The following is a 17428-nucleotide window of genomic DNA, read 5'->3' on the forward strand; positions in this document are numbered from 1 at the left end:
CAGCTCGATACCTGGTGGTGCTCTGGTGGGAAAGGCGAATCCCCAGGAATAGAGTGGAGTCCGGGAGGTTCTCAGGTCACATGGGGAAAAGCGGTTCCACTGCTGGAAGGACATTTGGTAGAGACTGTTGAAGCCACCTGGTCCCAGCAGACCCCAGAAGGCGGCCACATTCGCTGGTGTTGGAACAAGGTCATTAAGGGTGAAGCCTGGTGCCAGATGTGTGCTGTGATTTTCCATAATCCCTGAAATGGTGCTGCTACACTATCTCGCGACCTTTTTCTGGGGCGGGCTGGCACCTGGTCGCAGTCTCGGAGCACCGGCAGCAGTAGGGTCCAGCAAGCATTCCTGGGTGGCAGCTGACATTCGGCCATTGCTCATTCAGCCATTGCTCGGTGAGACCCTCCCGCAGAGGGGCGGAACGGGTCAAAGCCACAGTCCTTCGGAAGTAAGGGGCCAGGGAAAACAGCCGCATCTGAGACAAAACTTGGGAGAGAGGTACTGCCTGGGGCCTGGTCACGTAGAGTGTAAAAGCAGGGAGTGGATGAAAGCTGAAGATAGAGGACGGATACCCAATTGCTGATCCAGGAGAACAGACTCAGTAGCTGAGTGGCGCCATTTTGACCACTCCCACGCATGCACCTACGCACCTAGGAGCACTGCAATTATCCACCCCAGTAGGCTAGCAGCGCCATCTAGTGGAGAGCGGAGCTGTTACACTGAGCCCCGCCCAACTGGGCCAACCTCCCTCTTCAAGAACACAAGTCTCACTGCCAGCTTAGCTTATGGACTATAAAGCACTACATAGACTGATTTCTAGGGGAAAACAAAGTAATTTCAATCCTACTTCAATCTGTTAGCAGGTTCATCTATTCAATTTTCTTTCTTTCTTTTTTTTTCTTTTTCTCTTTTACACTTCTTTTTCTTGAATACAGGAAAAGAAAAAATTCATTTTTATTTTCAATTTTTATTAAAAATATTTTTCTTTAATTTTTATTACTATACTTTTAATTTTGTGTAATTTTTTTCAAATTCTATTTTACTTCCATCATTTTATTTTAGTCTACTTCAGTGTACTCACCTTTTCAAATTTTCAAACAATTTCCTTTTTATTTTTTTCTTTTTCTTTTTTCCTCTTTTTCATTTCTTTTCTTTTTCTATAATGCAGAAAGAGAAAAACTTCATTTTGACTTTCAATTTCTATTAAAAATATTTTTTATTTAATTTTTTCGCTATATTTTTTGTGTTTATGTAAATCTTTTCAATATCTACTTCCTTCATTCTATTTTAGTCTCCTACAGTGTATTCACTTTTTCAAATTTTCAAATGATTTCCTTTGTTTTCTTTTTTCTTTCTTTTTTGTCTTTTTTCTCTGTCGTTTCTTTTCTTTTTGCTTGAATACAGAAAAACAAAAAAAAATTATATTTATTTTTAATTTTTATTAAAATATTTTTATTTAATTTTTTCCTACTATATTCTTTACTTTTGTGTATATTTTTTCAAATTCTACTTTACCCCCATCATCTCCTTTTAGTCGACTTCAGTGTATTCATTTTTTCAATTCTCAAACGATTTCCTTTTTTTTTTCTTCCTTCCCACTTTTTTTCTCTAATCTGTCAAACCACTTTCAACTCCCAGGCCAAAACAAACTTAGGATCTAGCATCATCTATTCGATTTGTGTGTGTGTGTGTGTGTGTGTGTGTGTGTGTCTTTAATTTTTAATATTAATATTTTTTAATTTTAATTTTTTTGATTACAGTTTTTCCACCTCATTAATTCCTTTTCTCCCCTCAAAATGACAAAATGAAGGAATTCACCCCAAAAGTGAGAGCAAGAAGAAATGAGTCAGGGATTTAACCAACACAGATACAAGCAAGATGTCTGAACCAGAATTTAGAATCGCGATAATAAGAATACTAGCTGGGGTCGAAAATAGATTAGAATTCCTTTCTGCAGAGATAAAAGAAGTAAAGAATAGCCAGAATGAAATTTAAAATGCTATAACTGAGCTACAATCACGGATGGATCCAGTGATGGCAAGATTGGATGAGGCAGAACAGAGAATCAGTGATATAGAGGACAAACTTATAGAGAATAATGAAGCAGAAAAAAAGAGGGAGATTAAGGCAAAAGAGCACGATTTAAGAATTAGAGAAATCAGTGACTCATTGAAAAGGAACAACATCAGAATCATAGGGGTCCCAGAAGAGGAAGAGACAGAAATAGGGGCAGAAGGGTTATGGGACCAAATCATAGCAGAAAACTTTCCTAACCTGGGGAAAGGCACAGACATCAAAATCCAGAAAGCACAGAGGACCCCTGTTAGACTCAACAAAAACCGACCATCAACAAGGCCTATCATAGTCAAATTCACAAAATACTCAGGCAAGGAGAGAATCGTGAAAGCAGCAAGGGAAAAAAGTCCCTAACCTACAAGGGAAGACAGATCAGGTTTTCAGCAGACCTATCCACAGAAACTTGGCAGGCCAGAAAGGAGTGGCAGGATATATTCAATGTGCTGAATCAGAAAAATATGCAGCCAAGAATTTTTTATCCAGCAAGGCTGTCATTCAAAATAGAAGAAGAGATAAAAATTTTCCCGGACAAATACAAATTAAAAGAGTTTGTGACCACTAAACCAGTCCTGCAAGAAATTTTAAGGGGGACTCTCTGAGGGGAGAATAGATGAGGAAAAAAAGACATATTTTTCTCATCTTTTCTCCCCTCAGAGAGTCCCCCTTACACTCAAGCTTGTAGAGTTTGAGTGTCTGGTGGTGTTCTCTGGTCAGCCACTCAAACTCTACAAGCATGATAATGGCAATAAATTCATATCATTCAGTACTCACTCTATACATCAATGGACTCAATGCTCCGATCAAAAGACATAGGGTAACAGAATGGATGAGAAAGCAAGATCCATCTATATGCTGTTTACAAGAGACCCACTTTAGACCTAAAGACACCTTCAGATTGAAAATAAGGGGATGGAGAACCATCAATCGTGCTAATGGTCAACAAAAGAAAGCCTGAGTAGCCATACTTATATCAAACAATCTAGAATTTAAAATAAAGTCTGTATCAAGAGATGCAGAAGGGCATTATATCATAATCAAGGCGTCCATCCACCAAGAACACCTAACAATGGTAAACATTTATGTGCCAAATGTGAAAGCACCCAAATATATAGATCAATCACAAACATAAAGAAACTCATCGATAGTAATACCATAATAGTAGGAGACTTCAACACCCCACTCACAGTAATGGACAGATCATCTAATCAAAATGTCAACAAGGAAACAATGGCTTTGAATGACACACTGGACCAAATGAACTTAACCAATATATTCAGAACATTTCATATTAAAGCAGCATTCTTCTCCAGTCCACATGGAACATTCTCCATAATAGACCACATACTGGGAAACAAATCAGCCCTAAGTAAGTACAAAAAGATCGAGATCATACTGTGCATATTTTCTTTTTTTTTTTAATTTTTTTTAATCTTTATTTATTTTTGAAAGAGAGAGTGAGAGCAGAGGAGGAACAGAGAGAGAGGGAGACACAGAATCTGAAGCAGGCTCCAGGCTCTGAGCTGTCAGCACAGAGCCCAATGTGGGGCTTGAACCCATGATTACAGCAAGGGCATGTCAAAATCCCAAATGGCCTCCTACTTGATGAAAGATGAAAGTAGTAAGGACCTCATTTTCCAGTGTTGGCAAGACTAGTGAGTATCTTCTGTGCACCATGGGTCAGCCTAAGAAGATTGCATGGGGAGGGGGTTACCCCTTCTTGGCATTGTGTATAACTGTTTCCCAGGAAAATATCAGTTCAATCTACATCTTCAGCTTGGACCTTAGTCTTTAAATAGAGCCTCTTTTAAACTGTCCTTCCATACCACCACCACCCCCCGCCCCGCACCAAAAATACAAAACAAACTCCACCACACCTTGAACCAGTAAATCCAGTTTGCCCAACTAGAGAAATCCAGGTAATAATTTGCTACAGATATTAGTACAGATCTAGATACTAAATAATAACAATAATAATAATAATAATAATAATAATAAATTCTCAGTCTTGGTATGTGCAGGAAAGGAAAGAAAAACATGGAAAACTTGAAAGACTCCATCAAAAAGCTGCTAGAACTGATACATGAATTCAACAAAGTTGCAGGATACACAATCAATGTATGGAAATTGGTTGCATTTCTATACACCAATTATGAAGCAACAGAAAGAGAAATCAAGAAATCAATCCCACTTGCAATTGCACCAAGAACCATAAAATGCCTAATAAACCTAACCAAAGATGCAAAAGATATGTATGCTGAAAACTATAGAAAACTTATGAAGGAAATTGAAGAAACAAAAAATGAAAAAACATTCCATGCTCATGGATTGGAAGAATAAATATTGTTAAAATGTCAATACTACTAAGCAATCTACACATTCAACACATTCCAATCAAAATTGCACCAGCATTCTTCTCAAAGCTAAAACAAACAATCCTAAAATTTGTATGCAACCACAAAAGACCCTGAATAGCCAAATAATGTTGTAAAAGAAAACCAAAGGGGGAGGCATCACAATCCCAGACTTTAGCCTCTACTACAAAGCTGTAATCATCAAGACAGTATGTTATTGGCACAAAAACAGACACACAGACCAATGGAATAGAATAGAGAACCCAGAATTGGACCCAAAAATGTATGGCCAACTAATCTTTGACAAAGCAGGAAAGAGTATCCAATGGAAAAAAAGACAGCCTCTTTAGCAAATGGTGCTGAGAGACTGGACAGCAGCATGCAGAAGAATGTAACTGGACTACTTTCTTACACTATACACAAAAATAAATTCAAAATGGATGAAAGACCTAAATGTGAGACAGGAAACCATCAAAATCCTGGAGGAGAAAACAGGCAACAACCTCTTTGACCTCAGCCACAGCAAATTCTTGCTTGGCACATCTCCAAAGGCAAGGGAAACTAAAACAAAAATGAACTATTGGGACCTCATCAAGATAAAAAGCTTCTGCACAGCAAAGAAAACAATCAATAAAACTAAAAGGCAAACAACGAGATGGGAAAAGATATTCTCAAGTGACATATCAGATAAAGGGTTAATACCCCAAATCTATAAAGAATTACCAAACTCAACACCCAAAAAACAAATAATTCAGTGAAGAAATTGGTAGAAGACATGAATAGATACTTTTCCAAAGAAGACATCCAGATGGCCAACAGACACATGAAAAGATACTCGACACTACTCATCATCAGGGAAAAACAAATGAAAACCACAATGAGATGCCACCTCACACCAGTCAGAGAGGCTAAAATTAACAACTCAGGAAACAACAGATGCTGGCGAGGATTTGGAGAAATGGGAACCCTCTCTCACTGTTGGTGGGAATGCAAACTGGTGCACCCACTCTGGAAAGCAGTGTAGAAGTTCCTCAAAAAATTAAAAATAGAACTACCCTATGACCCAGCAGTAGCACTACTAGGAATTTATCCAAAGATACAGGAGTGCTTATTCATAGGGGCACATGTACCCCAATGTTTACACCAGCACTTTCAACAATAGCCAAATGGGAGGAGCCTAAATGTCCATCAACTGATGAATGGATAAAGAAGATTTGGTTTATATACACTAATGAATACTACTTGGCAGTGAGAAACAATGAAATCCTGCCGTTGGTGGCCATGTGGATGGAACTGGAGGATATTATGCTAATTGAAATAAGTCGGTCAGAGAAAGATATCATATGTTTTCACTCATATGTGGAACTTAAGAAACTTAACAGAAGATCATGGGGGAAGGGCAGGGGAAAAAAATAATTACCCACAGAGAGGGAGGGAGGCAAATCATAAGAGACTCTAAATACAGAGAACAAACTGAGGGTTGATGGGAGGGGGTGGGTGGCAGGAGAGAGAGGAAAATGGGTGATGGGCATTGAGGGGGGCACTTGTTGGGATGAGCACTGGGCGTTGTATGTAAGCGATGAATCATGGGAATCTACCCCCAAAACCAAAAGCACACTGTATATACTGTATGTTAACTAAGTTGACAACAAATTGTATTTAAATAAACAAACAAGCAAACAAACATTAAAAAAAAAAAAAGGATAGGAAAGAAGAGAGAAACCATTGCAGTAGTAATAAATGTGTGACTTCTCCCCTGGGGAAAGAGAAGAAAGGTCAGATAGTTTCCCTGATGGTTGGAAAGAAATCTGAAGTAACCAAATTCAGCTCATACTAGAAAACAAATATCCAAACTTATCTCCCAGGAGTCTTCTGAGAACAACCTCACCAAATGGATCATTTACCAGGCATCCTCCTACCTGTGGTCTTACTTTGTACTGTATTCTATTTACATGTGACCTGGAAGAAGCCTTTGTTTCCCTTTCTAAAAATAAAAACAAACAAACAAACAAAAAAACTATTCAGGGTAAAACCTGCTTCATGTTCTCTCAGTGAGGCTAGAAACTCAAATTCTGCAAGTAAATATTTCTAGGTGCAACCAAGACTTGAACTTGAAGGCATGGCAGGTCCCAAACTGTCTGCTCATTAGGACAAGAGGAAACACAGCCACATCATCCAACTCACCTACCTAACCAACAACCCCCAGCACTGCGCCTCTCACATCCCATCTCAGCCTGGAAAAGGCTGAATTCCACATCAATGAAACACATTCATATACAGGCTAACACAAGCTAGATCAACTATATGTAGACAAAATCCATCCACACAAATGTAGAGCAGAATCTATGTATATGTAGAACAAAATATTTTTGCTTCCTTCCAAAAAAAACCTATTGGATCCCTGCTATGTGCACACACCACACAAGTATCATTGAGCCATTATGTGGGTAAACAATCCAATAGCCAGAGCTTCTCCAGAGGCTGTATAGACTCCATATTATCTAGAATGATTCTAGGATGGTTTTGAACAAGGCGGCCTTTCTTATCTCTCTGGGATAACTGCAAAGAAGACAGAACTAAATGCTACATTCCTCATTCATGATATGACACAAGCTTAGTTTCAGTCAGAATCCAGTTTTGGAAATTCTAAACATTTCTATCACATCAAAACAAGATGATTAACTTGAGAAATCAGAAAAGCCTCATATTCAGAAAATAGATGAACACCAGGAAGAATCAGAATTAGATTTTCCAAACAGGAATTGGAAACAGAGCTGGGAAAAGCCTGGAAGGGTGTGCCAATAAGAGATAAGAAAGTGATGTGATACACTGATTTCAACAGTGGAAATCAACTTTTTCTCTACTTCCCTGTGTGAATCTCTATTCCCCATTTCTCAACCCCCAACCATGTCAACATAGAACACCTAATAAAAGTCATCAGAAGAAAGCAGCAGAAGGAAACCCATCTGCCAGTCCACCTTAGTTTATCTGTTCTCGGCCTTTTGGCTAAGATCAAGTGCAGTCCACCTTAGTTTCCATACTACGATTATAATGTAGGATGGGCTTTGTTCTACAATGAGCACTGATCCAAACTCATTTTCAAGAAGCCTTGCTAAACGGCTTTGGTTTTTTCCTCCAAATCCTTCCTTTCCTTCTCAGCAGAATCTAGAAATCCATCCGGTGGTCCCACCGAACACTATATCCTGTCTCCATTTTTATTTTATTTAATGTTTATTTATTTATTTTGAGAGAGTAATAGAGAGAGCCAGCAGGGGAGAGGCAGACAGAAGAGACACAATGCCAAGCAGACTCTGCTGTCAGCACAGAGTCCAATGAGGGGTTCAAACCCACATACTGTCATATCATGACCTGAGCTGAAATCAAAAGTTGGGCACTTAACCACTGAGCCACCCAGGCACCCCCACCTGTTTCCATTTTTAGACAAGCAATTGTGACTGGTCAGAATCCATGGCTTCTTTTTCCATGTACTTCCTCCCAATATACAGCCTCAATAATACACCGCACACAAGGTGGCTTGGGAAGGGCCAACTATCTGCTTATCTTACTTCATATCTTTAAATATGTCCTTCTGTCTTCCCATGTGATTATTTTCTCTGTCCTCTCTCACCAGTGTTTGGTTCCTCTCAGAGTCAGGTATCTCTTCCACATCCTCACCATCTCCCTTGGAAAGTTCATTTGTTTTGTTTTGTTTTGTTTTGTTTTGTTTTGTTTTGTGGTAGGAAAGACACCAGATCAACAAAGCCATATGAAAGTTGTGTCAGGACTCAAAGTCCTGAGTTCTTACCCAAATATTGATTGATATGACTTCACCAAGACCTATCTGCCTCACCCCAGAGCAGGTAGCATATCTACAACAAAGAACCTCTGACATCACATTCAAGGACACTCTTTGTCCCTCTTCCCTAGTTCTTTCTTATTCCCACTCTGCTTTGTGCTTTCTGTGACAATAAAAGAAAAAAGGGATGAAGATAAAACAAAAGAATATAATCCAAAAATCATATTTATCAATTTGGAATATACTTGGTGAAAGAAATTGCCCTTTCCACAAGATTTTGCTTAAACTAAAGTTAAAATGAATCTGTCTTCTGGAAGCACATAATACCTATCAACTGGAAATGGAGAGACGTTGCCCCAGAACTGCTTGAGGGAACAAGAAAGATAATGTAGAAATACACATTTGCCACACACAATCAATAAAGTAGGTGTCTTGCATGGATAAGTGTTGTCTGGTCTTCTGGTGTTGTGGCACTGCCCACTGTGTAGATGGTTGTAGGGAGTGGGGGAGTGGGAAGGACAATTTAAACTCCAAGGGCCTTCGAAATTAAAGAGTGGCAAAGAGTTTTAATAAAATAAGTTGAAGAGTTTTGCCATAACAGCAAACTGCCTCTTGAAGACCCAGGAAGCCAGTCCTATTTCAAGCTTCTCCTCCAAGCCTTTTTTGGTCAATGAATATGCCTATCATGTACATAAAACTGATAGATTCCAAGAGAATGAACAAAGCCATCAAGTTTCAAGGTTTATTTAGCACTGGCTGATTTAAAATATACTTGGGACCTCAGACAAAAATTTCCTTAAGTGTTTTAAATACCACTGGGAAGCTACACCCCAGGAGAACTTGGTAATCTTTCCTCCTACAGCTTTTCCTGGTCTGTAATCAATCCCCACCACAGCTTTTTAAAATTAGAAAAGGAAAGCAGGGAGATACCCTCAGCAGCTATAAATATAGATATCTAGGTCTTTGAGCATGGAGGAAGAAGCCCATCAAATCATCATGGTTATAGTGGACCACTAGACTTTATCAAACTGGACCTGCTGTTCTGCAAAGTCCACACAAACCAATGTCCTCCCTAAGAAGATATGATACAGAGTCTTTCAGAATCTCTAATGAGAAAGTGTGGCAAAACATGAAGGAGGCAGCAGAGCCAGGTGGAAGATTCTTCATTCAAAGAATAGGTCTAAGCATATGATGTGCTGGGGCCTGTGGGAAAGACAGATTTAAAAAGCAAATTTTGCACCAGGGCAGAAAAGAAGGCCAGGGAGGAGGGCAGGGCAAAGAGTTGGGAAGGACTCTGGGGGAGAAGTGCCAAGGAATAACCTCCCCTAATTCATATTTTCCTTAGCAGAGCGGAGAACCTTTCTGGTCTGGAGAACAGAGTGTAGGCCTCCAAACCATTCTGACCCAGCAAACCTCTCTGCCCTTCTGAAACTCACAAGGCCTCTGCCCTACCCGCCCCAATCCACAGACCTCTGGCACCATGAAATACCTTCTGCTCAAACCTCACATGGCTTGAAAGCCAGAAGCACTCCAAGCCCAGCCTTCATCGTCTCTGACTCTGTCTCTGTTTTCTGACCAACTCTATAAACAGGAGAAATCACTTACCCATGGGCTTTTCCCATCTCAGAGGAGAAAGACCTGAAAAGGAAGTACAAGGCATACCCAGGAGAGGGAAGGAGCTTGGCCAAGCAGTCAGGACTTGGAGTGGAGCTTAGAAGGGGCCCTGGGAAGGGCACTTGGGTGGCTCAGTCAGTTAAGTGTCCAACTTCGGCTCAGGTCATGATCTCATGGTTCATGGGTTCAAGCCCCACGTCAGGCTCTGTGCTGACAGCTCAGAGCCTGCAGCCTGCTTTGGATTCTGTGTCTTCCTCTCTCTCTGTTCCTCCCCCGCCTATGCTCTGTCTCTAAAAAATAAATAAACATTAAAAAAAACTTTTTTTTTTTAAAGAAGGGGCCCTAGGAGGCAGGACCCTTAGGAGGTGGGGCCATCATGAGGCTGAGGTGTCTGGAAGCAGGGCTTATGGGAAGAGTGGGAAAGGGTGAAGGAAGTGGATTAGGCAGAATCCTGGAGGAAAGCTGGAGCTGGGCAATGGAAGACTAGTAGGGCCCTGTCTGGGTGAGGAGGTGGACTGAATGCTTAAATGGAATTTTGTTGAAGGCTTTATGGCAGCAAGATGTGAACTTAGAGGTAAACAAGCTTTCCAGGGTCTTAAGTATGGAGGAGGTCCTGGTTTTCAGGAGAAGAGCATGGGGAGCCAGGTGGAGCCCAGCCTGTAGTGATTTGGAGGCCAGTCCCAGATCCAGTTAAATAGCGCACTCAGCTGCCCTTTCATCAAGGATAGAAGCACCTCCTGCCCACAACCTCTTCCAGAATCTCCTTTTAGTTTCCTCTACCAGCATCATCCATCACCGCCCCCTCATTCCTGTTTCCCTTCACTACAGAAATAAAACTAAAAGGGAACTCACTAAATCTTCACCACAAGGTATTTCCTGATAGTCACTCAATGTCCATTGCATATTCTAACTGAATACCCATTGAGCATTGTGCTGAGGAAGTAAAAAAAAAAAGATATAGTCCCTGCCTAGAGAGTTTTATTCTCTAGACATTCAACACATAAAGCTTCCAAGACCCTGGAACAGTGACCAAAGGAAGGTACCTCCTCCTTCCCAGAATGTTAATCTTCAAAGAGAAGCAAGACCTCTCAGATATGCAGAAGGTGGGGCCCACTCAGAGACTGAGGACAATTCATGGGCCCAAGAAACCATCAGTGTCAAGGAAAAGGGGCATCACTGCCATCTCTTGATAGTGCTGAGATTCCTGTAGACCCTACATTAGGTTCCTTAAAGACTGGGGTGGAGGTGGAGGGAGGGAAGAGAAGGGTAGTGGCAGATACTTAATAGGGAGAGTCTATACTAACTATACTCACACAGAACACTGAACTCTGAGCAGAAAGAATTGCTCCAGATGTCAGGAAGAACCTCTAAAGAAGGAAAACCTAAAAATCACATTGACCTTGCCCTAACACTTCTCCAGTAGGCATGGACCAAGGGCACTAATTGAGCACCTCTTTTGCTCCAGGTGCTATGCTGGGTGGTGGATGAGTGGCCCAGAAAGGACTACAGAGCCAAAATTCCTATAGGCAAAGGAGGCAGGCAGGAATTGGAAAGATGGCTGTCAGGACAGAACTGTAGGGTAGGGACATCTGGGGGGTTCATATGCATCTGTTCCAACAGTCCTAGGCTCTCTTCCCTTGCCTCAAGCTGAGATTTTTCCCAGATGTGCATCTGCTTGAGGGAAAGAAAGGCAGGTGCAGGGGGAGAGTCCGTCTATCCTTGTATCGGGTCCCAGGAACAATCCTTCCCCTTTCTCCCTGTGCTATTCACAACCTGCTAGATAGAGGGTGGGGGGCTGGGGAAATACCAGCTCAGGTAATGAAAAACCTGGCCCAGGTGTCCTCCTTTCCTACCTCCCATAGGCCAGCAGGGATCCTGAAACAGCCTGGGGGACTTAAGGCCGTGCTGTGACCCAGCCTGACAAGCCAGGGTTGGCATCCAGGGCCTAGACCCTGTAGGGCTTGCACCCCTGGAACCCACTGAGCCCCATTGAGCCCCTCAGTGGCTGAGGCCATGTTCCCTGTATTCCCTAGCATGCTGCTCACCCCTGCTTCCCTGGTAGGGCCTGGACTTCCCTGGTGGGCGGCCTCATGATCTCCTTCCACCCACTAAAGTGTCTTGCCCAGAATACCCTGCAACTTAGGACTGAGCTCTAGTCCCCCTTCTTTGCCTCTCAGAGCTGCTACCAGAGCCCATTCCAGGGCACAACAAGGGCTGCAGCCAGGCCACAGCCCACAGGCCAAACCCCTCCAAGTGGACGTGCTCTGGCTTCCTGCTGTTGCCCAAGATTCTGCCCCCACCACTACTACCCTTGCTGCTGAGCCCTAGTTTAACCGCCATTTCCATATTGGACACAGAGGCTCCAACCCCGCCGCCCCAACCAGGATCTCTGCCCACTACCCAGGCCACAGTCTTGTCTCTGCCGCCACCATTGCCACAGCCAAACCACTGCTTTCATAGCCCCTACCTGGATGATTGCTGTAGCCCGGGTCACACCTGCCTGGGAAGAGACAAAGAGCAAGGGGCCCTACATGTGTGCCCTTGTGCCAAGGAGTTCTGGATGGGTACAACCTCAAGGCACAAGATCATCCACATGGGAGTCAAGACAGGCCAGGTCACCTCAGGTACTATGGAGATACCCACTGATATGGAAAACAAAGGCAGAAGAAAATGACTGATAAAATTAAATTTCCTTATAACCTGCAGCCCATTGGCAAATACTTGAGGCAGACAGAGTGTAACATTTCTCCAGGAACTCCCTACTGTCTTAATGTCAATGCTTTGCTAAGGGAAAAGGAACTTTAGCTTAACAATAGCTAGGCCTCCAGTATCCTGTGAGTCTTCTTTAGCATATCAAATTTCCTTTGGAAACTTCCTTGACTTTACTTCCCCCAACTCCCAAGTATATAATCAGTCTCTCCTCATGTTTCCAGGGCAGCTCTTTCTGTCCTAGGGTCCTGTCCCTGTGCTTTAATAATATCACCTCTTTTGCACCAAAGATGTCTCAAAAATCTTTCTTGGCCGTGATCTCCAGACTCCCACCATTCCAAAACCCTATCACCCACCATGGTCCCCTAGCCTCCTGAGCATCCCTAGCTGAGCAGAGCTGGTGGGGGAGGGGGAGATGTGGATGCTGGAGGCAGAGAAGCCACAGGAGCCTCAGGAGCCACGGGAGCCAAGGGTGACCAGGACTGCCTCTGGAAAGTGCATCCAGGAGAAGCACGCCTGTGATTTTCTTTGCAAGACCCCTGCGACATCTCCCACCTGAGCATAGACTAGCTGTGGCTTCAGACGAGGAGGCTTACCCATGTCCAAGTGCCAACAGCGCAGCAAGTGCAAGGACCACAGGAGCTACCATGTGCACACAAGCTACAGGACAGGACGGCAGAATGCACAAGCCCTGTAGCTTGTGGAGGGAGAGCTTCTTCCACTGTGGGAAAGCTTCTTCCTCAGGATCATCTCAACAGTCATGTCCCACAAGTGCCTTCCACAGACGACCCTTCACATGTGGCCCACGTGAGGCAGCTTTTGCCCAAAGGATCCACTGCGGACGCACACAGTGCCACTGGAGAAGAAGGTGCCATGTCGTGCGTGGTAAGATGTTGAGCTCAGCTTCTATTTCAGCCCAAGGTGCACTGCCAGGACTCTCACCATGTCTGTGAGGTATGCAACCACGGTACTGGTGAGGTCTGTCCTAGGGCAGCAGTGAGGATGGTGGTGGCACACCTCTCCCCAGCTGGGGGCTCCCTCTCAGGCCAAGAGGGCGCCCTTGCTCTCAGAACTTCCTTCCCAGCCCTGGTGAGCTACCATTTGGAGGCAGGGATAGGAAAGTGAAGGAAAGTCCCTTGGAATCATCTCCTCCTCCCCTCTCTCTTCCCACAGCCTCCTCTTCCTCCACCAACCAAAGAGACTCCAGAAGGAAAGGAGAAAGAGATCTTCCTTAGGGGAATTTTCCTAGGTTTTTATTTGTCTCTCCTGCTCCTCTCTCCTCCCTATCATACCTGACCCCACACACACCTGCCCCCTCAGTTGTGTTGAAGTCCCCAGGACAGTAGGCAGGGGTGGTGGAGGACAGGAGTGACCACTGTCCTCACTCCCCTCCCCCCCATACCTTCCCCCTGCTCTGCCCTTTGAGGGATGTGTGACCTTCTCCTTGATGGTCCCTACTCTTCCCCTTCTACTCCCACTACTGTGTGCTGCCTCTCCCTGGGTAGTCAGTACTTATATTTTTCAGGGGGAGGGAAGAGAGGAAGGAGGAGAATCAAGGTTCTGTCCCAGAGACAGGAAAATGTGAGACTGGAAAAGGGGCAAAAGCAGGGAATGCAAAGGTAGTACCTTCATAAGATGGGGTTGTTTGGGTCAGGACCTAAACATCATTATACTAGAATAACTATCAGGGTAAATAAAGTCAGGGGGAGCAAAAGAAGGAGCACTAGGGCCAGAGGCAGGACAAGATACAGAATTGTAGGCTACAGAGTAAACTGGGAAAGACCCAGGAACTATAGATGCTTCCTGGAAGTAGAGGGATACAGCTACAGACTCCCCATCCCTCATGCTCCCCAGCTCCAGCCATGGCCCTTTCTTCTCATACCCCTCCCACAGGACAGAAGCTGTGGCCCTGCCATGTCATTGTGTTATTGTGTACCCTGCATGTTCCCCACCTTTCACTCCCTCCTTTTGTACAGAGCCTATTACAACATTCTAAGTTAAAAAAAGAAGAAGAAGAAAGGAAAATAAGTGACCAAGACTGTGAGGGTTGGGGGATTCAGAGGATACAGAGTTAGGGGACATACATCTCTCCTGGAGGAGGGGACAGAGTGTGGAGACCTGGAAGGTGGAGCCCATCCAGGTGATTTCACATGAAGTGTCTGAAACTTGAGGGGTGGGAGAAGGGAAGAGGTGAGGAGGCAGGGGCAGAGTCAGAGGCAGGGGAAGAGACTGGAAGAGACAGAGATAAGAGAAGCAAGGAAGAGAGATGGAAGGGAGGACAAGAGAAGGAACAGGGATGGAGAGGCAGCAAAAGGAGACATATGGGAGGAGATGTGTGAGGAGAAATTAAAAGGCACACAGGATGAAACTCACAAAGATGTGATGGGAAAAGAGACCCTCAGAGACTGAGGGAGGGAAGTAGGGAGGGAGACAGCCAGAAGGAAGAGCTGAGGGTGGACTCAGGGCCAGAAAATCAGAGACAACAAAGTACTTTCAGTCAGAGAGACAAACAGACCCACAGACAGACAGATCTGCTTGACAGAGATGAAGGTGAAGGAGGTAAAGACAGGGGAGCAGGGTGGGCGGGGGGAAGGAAGAGAGAGAGAAGGAGGTAAGTGTGGAGCAGGAGAGGGTTCCAGGTCAGGGAGAAGGATATACATTTAGGATCTTCTTCCATCTCACCTGGTCCCTGCTGAGCCCAGTCTCCTCTCAGGTGCTACCAGGTGGTGGATGTGCCCAGAAAGTACATCTTTCCATGAAGCTATTGCCATAGCTGCCCCATGCTCTTTCTTAGTGCAAACCCCAGATCCCAGAGACCCTACATGGATATGAATACTGCCTCTCTTCCCCTTTCTCCCAAAATTCTGCATTCAAAAGACACCTGAGCTCAGGCCTACATATTTCAGAGTTAATGCAGCCAATCATAACCAGAGGAAAGGGGATTTGAGGCCAAGGAGAAGCAGAAACAGAGGCTGGTGGGCAAGGGAAGCTGATAAGCTCTGGGGAAAGTGCTGGGGACCGAATGGTTAGGGATCACATGGAGAAGAGGGAGGAGAGGGTAAGGACAGGGACTATGTCTGCATTGAGAGCTAAACAAGCAACATGCAAAGAATAAGCAAAATAACATACTAGTGATTGTCCATTAATTTGGGATCAAGCATGCAGACACCTTCTTTTCAGTCACAATGAAGCCTCCAAGCAGCTCTTCACTATAGGGCCTCCACAAATATACATATGAAATTCCCAAAAGAAGAAACAAGGCAGAAATAGAGACACTGAGGGGCACCTGGGTGGCTCAGTTGGTTAAGCATCCAACTTCGGCTCAGGTCATGATCTTGCAGTTTGTGAGTTTGAGCCCCGAGTCAGACTCTGTGCTGACAGCTTGCTCAGAGCCTTGAGGCTGCTCTGGATTCTGTCTCCCTTTCTCTCTTCCCCTCCCCTGTTCATACTCTGTGTCTGTCTCTTTCCAAAATAAATAAACATTAAAAAAATTTTTTTAAAGAAATAGAGACACTGAGGCCAGTGTACATGCTTGAATCTAGGTTTTCAGGGAACAGTAAAGAAGCAACCAGCTAAGTATGTGAAGACAGTATTTTTCCCAGACTTTCCTGGGGCTCTGCAAAGACTAGCTCCCCCAGCTCCTCTCAGGGCCAGGGGAGACCCTAAGAACCTTAACTCAAGCAATCTAAAGGGGAGTTGTTCTCTCAGTCTTGTTCCCCGCCAGCCACATTTGAAGGTCCCAGAGACCAGAAGTCTGGTTATAGCTAAAGCCCAATGAGTCTCCTAAGCAGCAGGAGGGAAGGTAGAGAGGGAACCTTCTAGAAAAGTCCTGCAGAGTTGACCAGGGAGAAAACCCAGCAGGTCCATCCCACTCACATGGATGCTTAGCTTGATAAAGAAGTTTGATAAAGTTCGGGATGTTCAGGGCTTCCATGTAATTAAATCATGAACTGCATACTTACATTTCTTCTCCAACTCCTACCCTTTATCCATCTCTCCCCCATGGACACACATCTTTTATGAAGCACACTGAATCCGATCCTAGAAATCATTACAACTGTACACAGTTCTTTTGAATAAATTTCATTTATGCAAAAAAATTCATCCTCTATAACAAGCTACAGAGCAGGTATCAGTGCTACTATTTTATAGATGATGAAACTAAGACACAGAGAGGTTAAGTAACTTGCCTCAAGTCACAGAGCTGGTAAGGGAGGAGCAAAGAATCAAATGACTGCACTGTGGTGCCCCCTCCTGCAGGTTCTGCCCTGGGAAGCAGCCAGGCTTGGGGCCTGTTGTGTGAGGGAGAAGTTACTCCCCAGAGGGCAAAAGACCTGCCTCCTGCGGCCCTTCTCAGCATGTTCTGACCAGGAGAGCATTGTCAAGTTTAGGCCTTATCTGGGAAGTGGGGAAGTCACACCTTACCCTCTGAAGATGAAAGTCTAAACCAGATCATTGATCGAAGATCTGTGAGCTTTAAAACATAGAATTCAAGCCATGGAAACGGTGGGTGAAGGGGATAGTCAAGTTAACGTTGCCAAAGCCTTCAATCTTCCCATTACCTTCCCCACACCTATCCCTGTCTCCCTCTCCCTCTTTTGGTCTCCTGACCCCACGGGCCTCTTCCCCACCTGTCTAGGCCCTGGCAGCTGTCTCCCCACCAGCCATGGATCACTAGCCTATGCAGTCCAGGCTCAGTCATCCTCACAGCATATGAAGTCACCTCAGGGCACAGAGTCAGCCTTCTTGTCCACCCAGGCCAGGGTCACTGTGGAGCTTCAACCATGGCACATTTTGCATTGCTGCCCCCAAATGTCCAGCACCACTGCCACGCCATCACATCCCACCCTTGGAGAGGTGGCTCTCCAGGTCATTTCAGCCCAAG

The 17428-nt window shown here is 44.3% G+C and overlaps 1 protein-coding gene and 1 pseudogene across 5 annotated transcripts in view; one reads left to right on the forward strand and one right to left on the reverse strand.

Annotated features, from left to right (window-relative positions):
* The window catches only part of LOC122240519, a 36864-nt pseudogene extending 23228 nt beyond the window's left edge, over window positions 1-13636 (forward strand).
* The window catches only part of LOC122240308 (cationic amino acid transporter 3-like), a 123635-nt gene that overhangs the window by 64266 nt on the left and 41941 nt on the right, over window positions 1-17428 (reverse strand). Inside the window, exon 1 of one of the 5 annotated variants that reach the window (XM_042991876.1) lies at window positions 12-48. The exons of the other annotated variants lie outside the window; for them this stretch is intronic. The gene's annotated coding sequence lies outside the window, so the exon portion shown is untranslated. Of the gene's footprint in view, window positions 1-11; window positions 49-17428 lie in introns of those variants that run through there. 5 annotated transcript variants of the gene reach the window in all.

Source organism: Panthera tigris, chromosome B4, assembly GCF_018350195.1.
Source record: "Panthera tigris isolate Pti1 chromosome B4, P.tigris_Pti1_mat1.1, whole genome shotgun sequence".
NCBI lineage: Eukaryota > Metazoa > Chordata > Mammalia > Carnivora > Felidae > Panthera > Panthera tigris.